The sequence below is a fragment of the Mobula birostris genome, chromosome 6 (assembly GCF_030028105.1).
Source record: "Mobula birostris isolate sMobBir1 chromosome 6, sMobBir1.hap1, whole genome shotgun sequence".
Taxonomy (NCBI): domain Eukaryota; kingdom Metazoa; phylum Chordata; class Chondrichthyes; order Myliobatiformes; family Myliobatidae; genus Mobula; species Mobula birostris.
The window spans coordinates 25509288-25528598 of NC_092375.1; the positions used below are offsets into that span (position 1 = coordinate 25509288).

General features: G+C 41.4%; 1 protein-coding gene and 1 non-coding gene across 5 annotated transcripts in view; both read right to left on the reverse strand.

Annotated features, from left to right (window-relative positions):
* runx1 (RUNX family transcription factor 1) overlaps window positions 1-19311 on the reverse strand; it is a 234243-nt gene that overhangs the window by 144750 nt on the left and 70182 nt on the right. The window lies entirely within an intron of this gene.
* On the reverse strand, window positions 4447-4552 carry LOC140199910 (U6 spliceosomal RNA). Its single transcript, XR_011886524.1, has one exon. It is a non-coding gene; the product is annotated as a U6 spliceosomal RNA (small nuclear RNA).

Genomic DNA, 19311 nt, shown 5'->3' on the forward strand with positions numbered 1-19311 from the left:
ATGTCCAGCATTGCAGATTTTCTCTTGTTTGCAGTATCTGAGCTCTGGTGTTGCAAATGTGTTTTCCAGGCTGAGCTGTGCTTTGAGTCAAAGTGCCCCCAGTTACAATACTGGCAATGCCGTCCAACTGACACAAAGCAGGACAAATCCAACCTGGCTAATTACAGTGTAATCACTCCACTGTCAATGATCAGCAAAGTGAGGTCATCGCCATGCCAAGCAGCCTATCCTATCAGTAAGCCGTGCATTACTTCCCAGCTTGCATTTCACCATGACTGCTTAGATCCAAACTTTATTACAACCTTTGTTGAGGGATCAAAGGATTAAATTCCAGATACTGCATTTGACATCAAGACGCATCTGATTTAGCATGGTGTCAAGGAACCCTGGCAAGGCTGAGGTCAATGGGAATCAATGAGAAGACACTTTCGCGCCTTCACTCAGAGAGTGGTGGGAGTATGGAACGAGCTGCCAACTGATGTGGTAAGTGCGGGCTCACTCTTAGGTTTTAAGAATAAATTGGATAGATACATGGATGGGAGAGGTCTGGAGGGTTATGGACTGGGTGCAGGTCAATGAGACTAGTGGAATAAAGTTTTGGCACAGACTAGAAGGGCTGAATGGCCTGTTTTCTGTGCTGTAGTGTTCTATGGTTCTTCCACAAAGGAAGTTGGTTGATTGGTCATGGAAGTCAATTATCCCTGCCCCAGAATGGCACTGCAGCAGTTCCTCAAGACAATATCATTGGGCCAACTACTTTTAGTTGCTTCATTCATGACCTTGTCATAAAGTCAAGAGTGGGGATATTTGGTGATGATTGAACAATGTTTAATTCTATTGCAGTTCTGAAACAAATGAAGCTCCCATGCCCTCAGCAAAATTCAGACAATATTCAGGCATGGGCAAACAAGTAGCAAGATATTTCAGCGTCGGAAAAGTAGCAAGTAATAACCATTGTCAACAAGACAGCAATTTAACCATCTATTTTTGACACTTCATTGCTGAGTACCAAGGAAAGGCCAGAAACTCAACAGGCTAACCCCATAAGTACCATGGTTATAAGAACATATCAAAGAATGGGTATCCTGCATTATATATCTTATTCACTGATATCCCATGGCCTTCCCATCATCTGGAAGTCAAAAACGACCCGCATGGTTGAAATGCAGAGGCAACAATTTCCAAGTTGCTCAACCCTATCCAAGACCTCATCGATGACCCTAAGCATTTATCCCCTCTTTTCACCAACATGCAATGGTTGTAGAGCATGCCATAAACAAAATGCCCTCTGTACTTTCCTCAGAGGTCAGTTCCCAAACATGAAACCTCTACCATGAAGGACCTGGAAGACAGGTGCATGAAACACCACCACCAGCAGGTTCCTACTCTCCTTAGCTGGAAACATATCTCTGATGCTTCAGCATCTCAGGGTCTAAATCCTGCAGCTACCTGCCCTGCAGCTCTTTAATGGAAACATTGTAGAGGTTCAAGAAGATGGCTCACCACCACCATCTCAAGGACAATTAGGTTTGCTTTAGTCTAATCAGTGACATCCAGTGACTTCCAAAAAAATAAATTAACTTAGAAAAATCCTAAAGAGGACACATTAAAAAACAGCGCTTTGTACAAGTTTGGACTTCCATAAATTGGACCTTTCAAATAATTATAAACCTGTTTACTGCCTGTAGTGGTGGCATGGAAATAACTTCTGCACAGGGTCAGATGACAGGGACGCTGTTTGTCAGCCTGTTTGAGATCAGTGAGGTATTTTAGGGTGCCAACCAATTTCCAGTTGATCAGCCTACGGAAACAACCCATGTTGCTTTGCAAAGGGAAACAATGTGTAGGTGGATGTTGTCAATGGGCCACCACATCCCTGATGTGTATTGACATTATGGGAGTAAAAAGGAAGTGATTTGGTCTTTTGGAATTCTCCACTTGGATCAGGTGTATGTTTATCTGGATCTGAATTTATTTATATTTTGCTACAAAAATGCTACTTCAGTCTATGAGGGGATAAAAGCATCTTTATTTTGCTTATAATTTGGTTCCCCAGCTGAAAAAGTACACTCTGCTTTTGCTTTTTACTTTTTAAATGGATCCCACAAAGAAATAGTGTGCTTGTGAGGGATGGATTAGAGAGGTAATCTGTATTAAAAAAAAAAGATGCAGACCTTTATAGGTTGTAAGCAGTCATGTCTCGAATAGGATATTCTTTATTGTTATATTTATTCTTATAAGAAAGATGGAAAATACTGACATTTTCCAATTTAGAATCTCAGTCATGGTTGTACGTTTTGTTGAGGGAACTGTTCTCTGGTGATAAATTCAGGTAAATGTGGTTTATCTAACACAAGAGATTCTTCCTCCTCCCCCCCCCCCCCCGCACCCCCCCCAGCTTTTTATTCCGGCATTTTCCTTCTCAGTGCTGAAGAATGGTCTCGGCCCGAAGCATCGGCTGTTTATTCATTCCCATAGATACTGCCAGACCTGCTGAGTTCCTCCAGCACTTGTGCGTGTTGCCTTGGATTTCCAGCACCTGCAGACTTTCTTGTGCTTAAGAGATTCTGCAGATGCTAGAGATCTCGAACAACACCCACAAAATGATGGAGGAACTCAGCTAATCAGGCAAGATCCATGGAGTAAAATAAACAGCTGACACTTTAGGCTGAGAACTGGAAAGGAAAGGGGCAGAACCCAGAATAAAAGTGTGGGGGTTCATCCATTTTGAGGGCAGGGTAGAATTCAGAGGCAAAGTTGATGAAATTGATGGGCTGAGTACAGGAGCAGGAAGTAGCACCAATGTAGTTGTCAATGTAGCAGAGAAAAAGCTGAGAAACTGTGAGGGATTGGAACTTGGATTGTTCCACGAAGCCAACAAATAGGCAGGCATGGGTGAGGCCCATGAGAGTGCCCATTACCACACCTTTGATTTACATTAAATGGGAGGAGCCAAAAGAGAAATTGTTGAGAGCGAGAACCAGATCGACCAGACAGCGGAGGGGAATTGGTTAGTCCGCTGCCAAGAAAGAATTAGAGAGCTTTAAGGCCTATCCAATGGGGGTGGATATCCACAGTGAAATTAAGGTGGTCTAGACCTGTGAACTCTCAGTGATTAAACTGATAGAAAGCTTTGAAGAGCTATGAACGTAGGTAGGATGGGACTAATTAACACAAAAGATCCTGCAGATGCTGGAAATTAGAGCAACACACAGAAAATGCTGGAGGAGCTCAGAAGATCAGGCAACATCTGCGGAAATGAATAAACTGTTGGTGCTTCAGGCGGAGACCCTTGATCAGGATTGAAAAGGAAGGAAGAAGATGCCAGATTAAGAAGATGGGGGGTGGGGGGGAGGAGGAGGACAAGCTAGAAGGTGGTAGGTGAAGCCAGGTGGGTGGGGGAGGTGGGATGAGGCATGGAGCTGGGAGGTGATAAGTGGAAAAGGCAGAGGGCTGGAGAAGAAGGAATCTGGTAGGAGTGAAGAGTAAATCATGGGAGAAAGAGAAGAAGGAGGGGCACCAGGGGCAGGTGAGCTGGAGAGGTAAGAGGTCAGAGAAGGGACTGAACTAAGAGCGACAAATTGGTGCTGAGGTATGCAGATTCAAGCTTAGTGGGGCAGGAGCAGGCAGAAGCAATTGGCCTATGTGGATCTTGGTTAGGAAGCAGCAACAGGCATTGCAGGGTATGGGAACTATGTAGAACCGACATATAATTAAGTTATATTGAATGAATATTATTCCACAGCAGCCATTCTCATATCCATGTAAGCTTGGCCATCATCCATTTATCAAGTTTTGCTTAACTAGACAGTCATAATCCCAGCAACTTTCATGTTTTGCATTTTTTTAAACACACAGGAATTTGAGATTGGAAAAGTTATTATAATGTATCTTGCCTGTCCTATAATCTGGTATTTTCATAAAGGCAACCCCTGCTTTAATGCTTAAGGAACTCATAAATCATGACATCAGAATTTGAGATGTAGAATAAAATTCACATTCATAGGATTTATGTGGAAAAAAAAACCACAGAATGTTTTTCAGTTTGACAATTGAGCAAATGATGCAGTATCTTGTTATGAAAAATCATGATATGGCTCTTGTTCGGGGAATGAAATCCAGAAGTCACCTGTAAACTGTAAACATTTTCATGAGCCACTATCAGGTCTTTTTTGCTCTAGAGTCATGGAGTCAAGCAGCACAGAAATTTTCCCCCTTGGTCGACCATGTCCTTGCTGGTGATGACCAAAAGCCTCTTACTTGCCTTCTGCTCAGATCCACTCTTAATCTATAGTTTGATTACTAACTATGACCAGCTTGAACTTGTCTCGGGCCGTGCTCACTGACAACTTGCCCGATACTCTGCTCACCAGAATGTGGGAAAATGATTCAGGGTGGCCAGAAATAGGTGCGGCTTTTGTGAAGGGAAATTTGTCAATTGTGCAGTGCGTTTGTGAGCGCTTCCTGAATGTACGTACCAGTCTTATGTAGGGGCCATGCTAATTTTCTCAGTATCATTCCAATTTTAGTGAATGCTGTTACTACTCACTGCTGTGGCCTGAGGTTCCCACTTGCTTCAATAGAGGAGCAATCATACCAGTGCCCAAGAAGGCTAGGGTGAGCTGCCTTAATGACTGGTAGCACTCATCCATTGTAGTGAATTGCTTTGAAAGGTTGATTAAAGGTAGAATTAACTCCAGCTTGAGAAAGGACCTGGACCCACTGCCACAATAGGTCTCACAGTGTATGCAATCCCATTGGCTCGCCACTCTGCTTTGGAGCACCCAGGCAACAGCAAAACATACATCAGGCTACTTCTAAGGATTACGGCTGGATACTCAACACCTCAGTATTAATCACCAAGCTTCTAAACCTGTGACTCTGTGCCTTCCTCGGCAACTGCATCCTTCATTTCCTCACTGGGAGACCTCAGTCAGTATCGATCAGTAATAATATTTCCACACTGACAATCAACACAGGTGCACCTCAAGGACGCATGCTCAGCCTACTGCTCTGCTCTGTCTACACTCACGATGGCTCAAATGCAACTTATAATACCACTATTGCTGGTAAAATCTCACATGGCAACGAGGAGGCCTGTAGGAGTGAGATAGATTGGCTGGCTGAATGGTGTTACAACAACAACCTCACACTCACTGCCAGCAAGACCAAGGGACTGATTGTGGACTTCACGAAAGGGAAGTCAGGGAACACACGCCAGTCCTCAGCGACAGTAAGTGGTAGAAATGGTGAGCAGCTTCGAGCTCCTGGGTATCAATATTTCTGAGGTTCTGTCCTGGCCTAACATGTTGATGCAATCACAATGAAGGCACGCCAGCAGCTCTACTAGGTTAGGAGCTTGTGGAGATTTGGTATGTCACCAATGACTCTTGAAAATTTCTGTAGATGCTCAGTGGAGAGCATCGTTATAGGTTGCATTACAGCTTCCAATGGAAGTGCCAATGCAGAAGATTGAAAGAGGCTGCAGAGGATTGTGGAGTCAGCCAGCTTCATCACGGGCACAGTCCTTCCTACCATAAAGGACAGCTTCAAGGGGCAGTGCCACAAGAAAGTGGCATCCAATATTAAGGACTCTAATATAGTGTTTATAGAAAGACTCTTAGCAGTGTGGAGGATCAGAGGGATCTTGAGGTCCGAGTCCATAGGACACTCAAAGCAGCTGCACAGGTTGACTCTGTGGTTAAGAAGGCATACGGTGTACTGGCCTTCATCAGTTGTGGAATTGAATTTAGGAGCCGAGAGAAAATGTTGCAGCTACATGGGACCCTGATCAGATCCCACTTGGAGTACTGTGCTCAGTTCTGGTCGCCTCACTACAGGAGGGATGTGGAAACCATAGAAAGGGTGCAGAGGAGATTTACAAGGATGCTGCCTGGATTGGGGAGCATGCCTTATGAAAACAGGTTGAGTGAACTCGGCCTTTTCTCCTTGGAGCGACGGAGGATGAGAGGTGACCTGATAGAGGTGCATAAGATGATGAGAGGCATTGATCGTGTGGATAGTCAGAGGCTTTTTCCCAGGGCTGAAATGGTTGCCACAAGAGGACACCAGTTTAAGGGAGTAGGTACAGAGGAGATGTCAGGGGTAAGTTTTTTATGCAGAGAGTGGTCAGTGCGTTGAATGGGCTGCCGGCAACAGTGGTGGAAGCGGATACGATAGAGTCTTTTACGAGACTTTTGGATAGGTACATGGGGCTTAGAAAAATAGAGGGCTATGGGTAAGCCTAGTAATTTCTAAGGTAGGGACATGTTCGGCACAACTTTGTGGGCCGAACGGCCTGTATTGTGCTGTAGGTTTTCTATGTTTCTATGTTTCAACATCTGGGACATGCCCTCTTCTTGATACTACCACCAGAGTGGAGATAGATAAATCTGAAGACCCATACTCGAAAGTTTAGGAACGACGTCTTCCCCTCCACCATCAGATTTCTGAATGGACCATGAACACGACCCCATTATTTTTGCACTTTTTATTTCTTTTATAGTTTATAATAATTTTATATCCTTGCACTGTACTGCTGTTGCAAATCAAATTTCACATCATATACATTCAGTAGCCACTTTTTTAGGTCCACCGGTTCACCTACTCGTTAATGCAAATATCCAGTCAGCCAATCATGTGGCAGCAACTCAATGCATAAAAGCATGCTGACATGGTCAAGAGGTTCATTTGTTGTTCAGACCAAACATCAGAATAGGGAAGAAATGTTTAACTGACTTTGACTGTGGAATGATTGTTGGTGCCAGACAGGGTGGTTTGAGTAATTCAGAAACTACTGATCTCCTGGGATTTTCATGCACAACAGTCCCTAGAGTTTGCAGAGTATGGTGCAAAAAACTGAAAAGAAATTCCAGTGAGCGGCAGTTCTGTGGGCAAAATCACCTTGTTAATGAGGAAGGTCAGAGGCGAATGACCAGCCTGGTTCAAGCTGAAGGAAGTTTTCAGTAACTTAAGTAACCATGCATTAAGTAATATTCCAATGGGTCAAATAATGTTCTCAATAAATATCTTTCCTATTAACCTCTATTCCTTAATTTTTATGTTCTATGTATTGTAATAGATTTATTGAATTATCATTAATTAGTTTATTAATTTTATGTACAATGATCAATTTTCCATTTCTGTCATTGGTGAACTAATAGACAAAAGTATAAAATTTAAATAGTAAGTATTCATTTAGGGAATCTGGACCTTGCAGGCTAAACAAGTATTTAATTGCCCACCCCTAACTTCCCTCGAGAGGGTGATAATGAGCTGTATTCATGAACCACTGTGGCCCTTGAGATGTGGGTATATCCACCATGCTGATAGGGAGACAGTTCAGTGACATTGACCAAGCAACAGTGATATATTTCCAAGTCAAGATGGTGGTGTTCCCATGTTTTTGCTGCCTTCGTGCTTCTATATAGTAGGTGTTATGGGTTTGGAAGGTGCGATCTAAGGGGTTTTGGTGAGTTGCTACGTTATGTCCTGAAGATAGTACAAGCTGCGGCTTTAGTGCATCAATGGTGGAGTGAGTGAATGGGTTGCCTATTCCCCACTCCACCGAGGCGGTGTAGCATAGTTGTGGTCGACTGAAGATTTCAAATGGACTGGGGGCTCTGGACTATATACATAGATGCAGGAAGATTGTTCCCGATGTTGGGGAAGTCCAGAATGAGGGGTCACAGTTTGAGGATAGAGGGGAAGCCTTTTAGGACCGAGATTAGGAAAAACTTCTTCACACAGAGAGTGGTGAATCTGTGGAATTCTCTGCCACAGGAAACAGTTGAGGCCAGTCCATTGGCTATATTTAAGAGGGAGTTAGATATGGCCCTTGTGGCTATGGGGGTCAGGGGGTATGGAGGGAAGGCTGGGGCGGTGTTCTGAGTTGGATGATCAGCCATGATCATAATAAGTGGCGGTGCAGGCTCGAAGGGCCGAATGGCCTACTCCTGCACCTATTTTCTATGTTTCTATATATATTTGTGTGGTTGTGTTTTCACTAATATTCTATATGTGCCTGTATATGCAAAGACTGGGCCTTAAGCCACAGTGTTGCCTAGCAGGCATTGGGGCTGGTCGACAGATGATACCAGTGGGCTGGGCGGACTGGACTATATACATGCATATTCTGTGATATTTTATATGGGTTGGTTGACTTGCATGTGTAAGGACTGAGCCTCAAGCTGCGATGCCAGGGTGGGGGGGAGCAAGTTGGGTGTAGGGGCTCTTTTATTCTGTGATTGTGTTCTTGTGTGTGCTGTACTGTGTCTGATTGTTGGTACTATGTCTTGTACCTTGACCCCACAGTGACGCTGTCTCGTTTGGTTGTATTCATGTACGGCTGAATGACAAATAAATTGAATTGAATTGAATCAAGCAGGCTGCTACGCCTGGTGTGGTGTTGAGCTTCTTGGGTGTTCTTGAAGTTGCACTCAAACAATTAAGAGAAGAGTATTTCATCAACCAGGAATGAGGAGAGTATTCCATCACACTCCTGACTTGAGCTATGTAGATGGCGGACAATTTTTGGGGAGTTAGGAGCTGAGTTACTCACTGCAGGATTCCAAGCCTCTGACCTGCTCTAGTAGTCATATTGTCTATATGGCTTCTCAGTTCAGTTTCTGGTCCATGCTATTTCCCAGGATATTGATAGTGGGGGATTCAGTAAAGGCAATACCACTGAACGACAGTAGGTGATAGCTGGATTTTCTCTTGTTGGATATCCACATTGTGTAATGCAAATGGTACTTGGCCTGGATACTGTCCAGGTCTTGCTGCGTTTGGTTAAGGACTGCTTCATTATCTGAGGAGTCACGAACGCCGCTGCACATTGTGCAATCAGTGAACGTCCTTCTGATCTTACTGATTAAGTGACAGCATCATGTGCAATGTACATAACTTGGCCCACACTAAGGAAAATTACTTGCAGATATAAACCAAATAAATTGTATATTGAGCAATTCACCTCATAAGATGGCTCGTGTTGTTTCAATAACTTCAAAGCCAGAATATCTGATTGGACTGAAGAAAGCTTTAGACTTAGTTTCAAATTCAGCTTGTTTCAGCATTTGGATTTCAATATAACGAATGCAGAAAATCTATCTTCACATGAGTATGTTGCGGCAAAGGCATCAGATATATTCTTGCGTTATCTATAGCACTATTTGTTATCACTTCATTTTCCACCCCTATGCACATACTGAGAATTGGTATTGAGATACTATCAATTCTTTTACTGCTCCTTAGTTTTAAACCAGGGTAGTTTGTTTTAATAGTGTTTCTGCTGCAATTTTATTGTATTAATTTTATTTCTTTGCTCAAAATATTGGGAAGTCAGACGCCCATTATATTTCTTGCAGCAAGCTTCGCTTTTTGTTCCTTTACCAACATTTATATCTATTATTTTTCTGTTTTATTGTTTCTCAATCAAAGGCTTCTTGATGTGGTGGCATAAGAGTCCTTAAATTCACTATCTGAATCAAAGGCCAACAAATGTACTGAGGCCAATGGGAATGAGCAACTCAGGCTGTTGTGTGCTTGGCTCCAGGCCACAATTAATTCTGTGCCCATCTATTCATTGGCAGTCAACTTAAATGGAGAATTAATATGCTTATTTTATTAGAAGATCTTTCTTGCATAAAAATAAATAGCCTGCCAAAAGCTGAGCAACTTTAAATGAGCAACTAAGATTCACAACTTGTTTCAAATCAGACTAGCTTCGATTGAAGTCTTGGTCAGTATAGGCCCTTGGAGCTAAGGAGTCTACTTCCATGGTCAGTGAATATGCTTCCATGTGTTGGGAATCTGTTCTTCTATTGGCACCCGTCAGCATGCACAGCACCAAAGAATTCAGCATAAAAGAGAGGGAGACAATATTCTTTGTTTCTTTAAGGCAAAGAGTAGAAAAGCTGCTAGGTGATCACAACGACACTCACTGACGTGTGAGCTGGTTTTGGTCTTTGTCATCATAGTAATGTCCCAGTCACCTCCTCCTCAAATAAGAGCAATTAAAGCAGAATGTGCTAAATAGATTTTCTGATTTCTAAATGCAGAAGATGGAAGGATGAGAAAACAAATACAGTTTTGCATTAAAAAATCAAACTTAATTCACTCCTGAGATTTTGTGTCTTTATTTAACATTACATTGGTAAGGAATCCAGTGGTGGAACTGTGAGCCATTTACCTTATTAGCTATTTTAATCTTTACTAAAGAACTGGACTCATTGTCAACCGGCTAATGGCCAGGATGTTGAAAGCCAAAATTACTCTTTCAGCACCATTTCTAGTTCATTCACTCCTGCTAAAGGGTCTCGGCCCGAAATGTTGACTGTACTCTTTTCCATAGATGCTGCCTGGCCTGCTAGGATCCCCCAGCATTTGTGTGTGTTGCTCTGGTTCATTCATGTTGGTTTTTTCCCACTCAAACTTGCTGCAGACCTTAAACCCCTCAAAAATACAGCATGGTATAACAGAAGTTTGTTAAAATTGTGTAAGTTCATGGTGCAAATTTTTATTCCACAACCTTGCCTTTGTTATACTTTGAGATTTATCACTGTCAGCCCAATTACCTTTTTCCTTCTCCACAAATGATCATTGGGGGGTCAATGTAGCATATCATAGGGACAATGGTATAAAGTTACAGCCTTTTTATTTCGATTGCCATTCTAAATATCATCAAACACAGGTAGTCTTTCTCAAGCTTGAACCCATTCACTTGTGTGCATAAGGTGCTCAAACAGCAATCAAATGCTTAGACAATAATCAGCGAATGGGTAACATCATAACCAGTTCACCATTAAGTGCTTAAGTCATGGACCAGCTACTGAAAGCTTACAGTCACTACACATGAACTCAAGCACTAATTAATCTATCATGCAGGTACTTCTATTCCCTGCCGAACTTTATGAACTGCAGTTGCACTCCATCTCTCTCAAGTGTAATCTTTCTTTTCTTCAATTAGGAAACCAGAAGTATGTATAATATTGCTGGTGCTGTCTCAGCAGGGCAGTAAACAATTATTAGTCTTGAACTCCAATCCTCTTGCAATAAAGGTGAGCATATCAATCACTACTTGTCATATCTGCATGTTAATTTTCACTCATTTGTGTCCAAGGACGTTCAAGTCTCTCTGATCTCCAATGCATTGCAGTCTCACCATTTTTAAGCATTTTACTTTCCTATTTTTACATGTTATACCTCACCTGCCATATCCTCACCAGCTCACTTAGTTTATTTCTAACCAAAACCTTCATGTATTTTCCTCAAAATCCGAATTCAGATCCAGCTTTTGGAGCGTGAGCATCATACATGATTTCTTCGTCCAAGTAATTGATAGATAGGACAGGTTGAGTGAACTAGCACTTTTCTCCTTGGAGAGAAGGAAGTAGAGAGGTGACTTGATAGAAATTTACAAGATGATAAAAGATGTAGATAGAATGGCCAGCCAGCGTCTAATACCCTGAGAACAACCTTAAGGTGTTTTGAAGGAGGCATGAGGTTGGGAGGGTGGAGTCAAAGGTATTTTTTTAATTGACAGAGGGGCTGGTATGTCGAAAGGGGCAGATATATTAGGGACATTTAAGAGACTCCCATATAGATACATGGATGAACAAAATGGAAATGATCTCATTGAAAAATACAATATTTTCGTGGGTTTGACAGGGTGAATACAGGATATTTCTTTGGGCAGGAGTGCCCAGAACCAGGTGTCACAGCTTTGAAACAAGTGACTAGCCATTCAGAACAAGAGTTTTCTCAGCCTGGGAATTGTGAATCTTAGAAATAGTCTATTCAAGGGATGTAGAGAGAGGTTCATTTGTTGGGTATCTTCAGATCAGAGACCGACTGAGCTTTAAATGGTGGTGGGAATGAAGGGATATGGTATTGGAACAGGAATGTGGAATACTTATGCTAATGTAGAACATGCTTAGGGGATTATAGTCAATTTAGTAATGGTGGGAAATATAAAGGAAAGAATAGAAGAACTTGAAAGGAGACATTTTAATCATGCATAATCATGCACGATATCACAAAGGCAAATCATCCTTGACCAAAATAATAGAATGTCTTGAAGAGGTAATGGAGAGAATTGGTAACAGTAACAGGATGCACACACAAAATGCTGGGAACTCAACAAGCCAGGGAGCACCTATGGAAAAGAATACAGTCAACATTTTGGGCCGAGACCATTTAGGACTGCTGAAGGGTCGCGGTTTGAAACATCAACTGTACTCTTTTCCAAAGATGTTGACTGCCCTGCTGAGTTCCCGGAATTTTGTGTGTGTTGCTTGGATTTCCAGCATCTGCAGACCTTCCCTTGTTAGTGATTGGATATCTACAGAATGGGTATCTTTAGAATGGATTTTTGAAAGATACTTAATTGGTAAGGACATCAAAAGCTAAATGGAGAAGTGCTAAGAGGGAAAATAGATCAACCATGATTGAAAGGCAGAGTGGACCTGATGGGCTGAATAGCTTTATTCTGCTTCTATAATCTTATGATCTTATAGACTGCTATTTGGCCTTACGAAGAAAGCAGAGAGTCTGAGCAAAGACAAGCTATTCACAGTGAAAGAAAATTAAAAGTAGGTGAGTAATACAAAGCCATTTTAATCTTGATTAGATCATTCTGAGTACGGGGTAGAATTCTGCCCACTATGTTATGAAAACAATATAGAAATGGGGATGTCATTCTAAAGAAAATTTACAAGGATGTTACCAGAAACACAAGGGAATACATATCCAAAAATATAACCACATCGCTCTTTTTCCCTTTAAAATTTTCATTGAGCCATAGTAAAGTGTTTCAACTGATTGGGTATAGATGGAATATTTCAATTTGTGGGAGAAACATAATTAGAAGCCACCAACATACGATAGTGGCATATAAATTTGATAGGGAATTCATTTTTAGGCAAAGATTGGTGGGTATGTGGAGCTTTCTATCACAGGGAGCAACTGAATTGAATTGTATTTAAGAGGATGCCAGGTTATCATATGAGGGATAGAGGGAAAGACTGTTACATTCATTTTATTTTTTTATTTTATTGAGGTACAGTTCAGAATAGGCCCTTCAAACCACACCTCCCAGCAATCCCCCGATTTAATCTGAGCCTAATCACGGGACAATTTACAATGATCAAAATCTACCAACTGGTACGTCTTTGGACTGTGGGAGGAAACAGAGCACCTGGAGTAAACTCATGCAAACTCCTTAAAGAAAGTGGCAGGAATTGAACCCTGGTTGCCTGTACTGTAAAGTATTATGCTAACTACCACACTATCATTAGGCAGGAAAAAAGGGGAAAAAGATCCTTGAATATATACAAACGTTTGTACATTGGTATAAACTGGTTGGACAAAATTACATGTTTCTGCTTTATGTAGCCTTGCTTACATTATCATAATTTAATATATATTTCTATCCATGCAAAAAGTCACTGTTGTTTTCAATTCATAAAATTCAAGCAAATATTGAGCTCCAAGGAGTGAATTCTGGGCTGTGGTATTAATGTGAAACAACTGGCTTGCAAAGGTGAAGTGCAGGTTAGAGTGGGTGGTTCCAGCTGAGTTACTGATCACTTTGTCAACTACTTCTGCCACTATTTGCATTCCAGCAGCTGTGCTTGCTGTTATTTCCTTACTGCTGATGCTCAGGGCAGCTGCAGTCGGGACGCAGACAAAACACCACGCTCGTGTCTGTTACCACCTTCCATCCTGCAGGTGAGCTATGAGGCTCTCCACAGTCTCACCACTGAGGAAGTACTTACTGACGAGACGAAATGCTGACTGTTGTTTTAATTAATCCATTAAGTTATAGTAAAGTGAAAAGGTCAATTTAAACTCATCTTCTTTAGTTTGCAAACTCAGCAGTGGTTGTGGGCTGTTTGTAATGGTGCCCAAATATCCTTTCCCACACTTATACACATACCTTATAAGGCTTACACAAGAATGAGCTGGAACCTATAATGTAAAAGTGCTCTCCATTTAGACTGTAAGCCAGAGAACAGTCTGCTTTTATTTTTGGAGCAATGATATTTTACATTCTGGAAACAAGAGATCTGCAGATCTTTACATCTGTCTCACATATGAAAATTAAAGAAAAACAGTGAAGTCAACATGGAGATATGTAGGAGACAGACCAAAGACAATAATGAGAACAAAAGCCTGCAAGTTGCAAAATACAGCAAGTGTTTGAGTTCCGGAAATCTAGAATACTAGATTAACTATCCAGTGGTGGGAGTTGAAATATTGTCACAACAACTGAAGATAAGTTAAATAATCTGGAGTTTAAAACAAGGCCACTCTTAGAATGGTGACCGTGAAGTTACTGGATTGTTGTTGAAAACTGATCTGGTTCAGTAACAACCTAAGGGGAAGGAAATCCTCTATAGGTGACTCCAGACACACAACAGTGTGGTTGCACCTTAATTGCCTTCTGAAATGGTGCAGTTCTATCAAAACCACTACTTGAAACACAGTAAGAACAAAACCAGACGGACCACCCAGCACCGAACTCATTCACAGCAAACTCGCTCCCAGCTCGCACGCGCTTCCTCGCATATGTCCAGGAGCTGGTACCTAATTTTGGGGTATTATCGCACAGATTTGACCATCCCCCTCAGATGATAAATTAATAAACCTCAACCCTGAACACTAGCAGGTTTCTGCGGATGTATGGTGGTAAGCATTCGGCCCGTTTGCATCAACACTTACCATGGCGATGTCAATGCATAGAATTGGATAGAATTACGCAGTTGTAAACCAAGCCAGCTCCATCATGGGCGCTAGCTTCCCCCCTTCAATGACATCTTCAAAAGGTGATGCCTCAAGTAGGCAGCATCCATTTTGAAGGACCCTCACTGTCCAAGACATGTTCTCTTCTCATTCCTACCGGCTGAAGGAGGTACAGGAGGCCTGAAAGTGCACGTGCAACATTTTAGAAACAGCTTTTTCTCCCCCGCCATCAGATTTCTGAATGACCCATGAACCCATCAACACTACCTCACTAATCTGCTCTCCTTTTGCACTATTTTTAAATATATTCTCCTTATTATTTATGGTAATTGTTATGTATTATACCGTACCGCTGCCACAAAACAAAAAAATCATGACATATGTTAGAGATAATAAACCTGATTCTGATTCTAAACACCATTTGAAAGAAGTGCCAAGGATTTAAATGTTCCTGGGTGGAGTCTTCAATGCTTATAAGTGACTCAATAGCATCATCACTGAATTCATAATTTTGGAGCTTCCTACGCGGTGTCATCAACAGAATGATTAGCGCTTCAGGAAGGTGGCTCACTACTAACTTCTGAAAAGCATTTAAAGTCGTGTAATGAAAACTGCTTTTATCGGCAAGACCTGCATATTCATAATCAACTTGAAATAAGAATTTAAATATGAAATAAGAATAAGCAATTAAATAAGAATCAAACTAGAAAACTGCAAAATGGGTCTGTACTTTAGCACAACTGGGTTGGAATAACTTCAGCTTTTTTTAAAAGTAAGTAGCTTTCTTCAAAGTGAAGCAATTAAGTTAATGCAAATGTAACCCTTGAGTCAATTTGTGGTTATTGTAAAAGTTTATTCAAAATCAGAAGGATTACATTAATTTCAGAAACTCAAAACAAATTTCTGTTTCCGAACCTTGACAATGCCTCTTTAAATCTTGTTATCTATCAAAATCCCTTAGATTTTAGAATAGTTCCTTCATACTCGAAGGCAGCTAACGCAACCCCACTACTTACTAGAGGAAGGAGAGAGAAAATGACGAGCTAGCTTGCTGTCAGAGTTGGGGAAAATTGTTGAACATTATTAGAGAAGTGGTATATGAGACAAAGAAAATAGTAATACAATTGGGCTGTGTCAAGATGAATTTATAAAAGAGAAATCAAGTTTGACAAACTTGAGTGTTTTTTTAGATGACGTCACTAACAGGGCAGACAACGATAAACCAGAGGATGTTATGTATCTGGACTTCTGGCATGCTTTCAATATGGTGCCATGTAAGTGGCTATTAAACAAAATTAGAGAACATAGGATGGGATTAATATATTGATATGGATTAAGATTTAGAAGACAGAGAAATTAGAGGCTACGGATTTACAAGTCTTTCTAGGTTTGAAGGCTGAGTTGAGTTGGATGCTACAGGGATCTTGTCTCTACAGACAATTTTGCTCACAATCAATGTGTTCAACTATAGTACTTCCGACTTGATACAAAACTGGGTGACAATGTGAGGAGAATGCAAGTATACTAGTTAAGCTGAGTGAATCTTAAAAAGATATAGCAGGTATCACTTCTGTAGAAAATAAATATGAACAGCAGACTAACTTTTAAGTGGTGTGAGACTGGAAGTTGTTGGTGTTCAATGGGATCTGGGTTTCTTTGTACACCAAGTCTTTGATAGTTAATATGCAATAAAAGCAAACTATTATAAAAGCAAATGATATCTTGACCTTCATTTCAAGAATATTTTAGTACAAAAATAAATGAATTTTACTGCAATTCCATTGAATCATGGTGAGAGTGCACCTGGAATTGTATGTACGCATCTGGTTTCTCTAGCAAGGAAAGGATATACTTCCGAAAGAGAGAGTGCAACTAAAGTTCATGAGGCTAGCCTGTGAATTTGTGCAGAGAACCTAAGCAGACAATGTTTAGAAGAATAGGAGGAGATCTCATTAAATGATACAATATTCTGATACTGTTTGACAGGGTAAGAGCAGGATATTTCTTTGGGCGGGATTGCCTAAAACAGGAGTCACAGACTTGAAGTAAAGTACTGGGCATTTGGAACAGGAATTTCATCATTCTGGGAATAGTGAACTTATGGACTAGTCTACCTAAGTGATAGAGAGATGCTCAGTTAATGAGTATGTCCAAGTCAGAGACCAATTGGTTTCTGGTTTAATATGGCACTGGTGAATCACAGTGACGACTTGCTGGCAGCTAACACAACTACTAACTACCTTATTACTGATATTTTTTCTCAAACGATCACTGTAATCAATAGCCTGCAACTTTCCTTTTGGAGATGGGCTTTTGAAACACCTGTACGACCTGACATTTTTGCAGTGTGAACTGAAGAGTTGAAGATGCAGGATGGTTGTGGTATGGCATGTACAGGCCAAATTGAGGTGGCAGGGCCTGAGCCTGAGAGCAGGAAACTAGCCAATGTTTGACTATTGCTGGAGAGGGATTGGAGTTGATTTGAAGCAGTAAATCCAAGGTGAGACAGAGTCAAGGCAGCAGGATCCAGGCTTAAGACTGAGGAACAAGTTGTAATTTGATTGAGCTAAGTGCCAGGCCAAATTGAGCCAGTAGGTTCTGGGCCAGAGAGCATATGAAGGAGGTAGGGCCTGGATCCAAGATTGAGATATGACCCAAGGTTTGGCCAATTTAAGGGCAGGCCAGGGTCAGGGAGGCAAGGTAAAGACTGGTATTCAGCTCACTGCTCCGCGAGGTTACTCAGCTCTGCTCTGGACTGAGACTGTGCCCTGCAACTAATGGGATTCAGGACCCACTATAGTGAAGTCTGGTTTCATGACTGTAGACTCACTTTTGTGAACTTCAGTTCCAAATGTTATTTGTTTATTTTTATTGTTTGCAAGATTTATTTTATTTTACACATTGGGTGTTTGATGCTCTTTTTTTAATGGGTTCTATTGGGTTTCTTTGCTTTGTGGCTGCCTGTAAGGAGATGAATCTCAAGGTTGTATATAGTATACATAATTTGATAATAAATGTACTTTGAATTTTGAATTGGGCTTTAAATGATTTGGGGGGTGGGGAATGAAGGAATGTAGAACTTAAGCTAAGTATCAGGCATATTTTAATTGAAGAAAGAGCAGGACTATAGTTCCATTCTTAGCATTTATCTTCATTGGCTACTATAGATGAACCCGAAGCAGTTCTGTATTTTCTGCTTTCTTAGGATAGGGAATTAATTTACATTGCATCAACTATCTTTGCTAGTTTTCCTTGAACAGAGCACATACTGTATAGACTGGTTTAATATCATAAGTAATAATTTAAACTGCCCCTACTTTACACATAAGACCATAAGACAAAGGAGCAGAAGTAGGCCATTCGGCCCATCGAGTCTGCTCCGCCATTTTATCATGAGCTGATCCATTTTATCCTATTTAGTCCCACTGCCCCGCCTTCTCACCATAACCTTTGATGCCCTGGCTACTCAGATACCTATCAATCTCTGCCTTAAATACACCCAATGACTTGGCCTCCACTGCTGCCCGTGGCAACAAATTCCATAGATTCACCACCCTCTGGCTAAAAAAATTTTTCGCATTTCTGTTCTGAAAGGGCGCCCTTCAATCCTGAAGTCATGCCCTCTCGTACTAGACTCCCCCATCATGGGAAACAACTTTGCCACATCCACTCTGTCCATGCCTTTTAACATTCGAAATGTTTCTATGAGGTCTCCTCTCATTCTTCTAAACTCCAAGGAATACAGTCCAAGAGCGGACAAACGTTCCTCATATGTTAACCCTCTCATTCCCGGAATCATTCTAGTGAATCTTCTCTGTACCCTCTCCAACGTCAGCACATCATTTCTTAAATAAGGAGACCAAAACTGCCCACAGTACTCCAAGTGAGGTCTCACCAGCGCCTTATAGAGCCTCAACATCACATCCCTGCTCCTATACTCTATTCCTCTAGAAATGAATGCCAACATTGCATTCACCTTCTTCACTACTGACTCAACCTGGAGGTTAACTTTAAGGGAATCTTGTACGAGGACTCCCAAGTCCCGTTGCATCTCAGAACTTTGAATTCTTTCCCCATTTAAATAATAGTCTACCCGTTTATTTTTTCTGCCAAAGTGCATAACCATACACTTTCCAACATTGTACTTCATTTGCCACTTCTCTGCCCATTCTTCCAATCTATCCAAGTCTCTCTGCAGACTGTCCGTTTCCTCAGCACTACCGGCCCCTCCACCTATCTTCGTATCGTCAGCAAACTTAGCCACAAAGCCCTCTATTCCATAATCCAAATTGTTGATGTACAATGTAAAAAGAAGCGGCCCCAACACTGATCCCTGTGGAACATCACTGGTAACTGGCAGCCAACCAGAATAGGATCCCTTTATTCCCACTCTCTGTTTCCTGCCAATCAGCCAATGCCCTATTCACGTATGTAACTTTCCTGTAATTCCATGGGCTCTTATCTTGTTAAGCAGCCTCATGTGTGGCACCTTGTCAAAGGCCTTCTGAAAATCCAAATATACAACATCCACTGCATCTCCCTTGTCTAGCCTACTGGTAATTTCCTCAA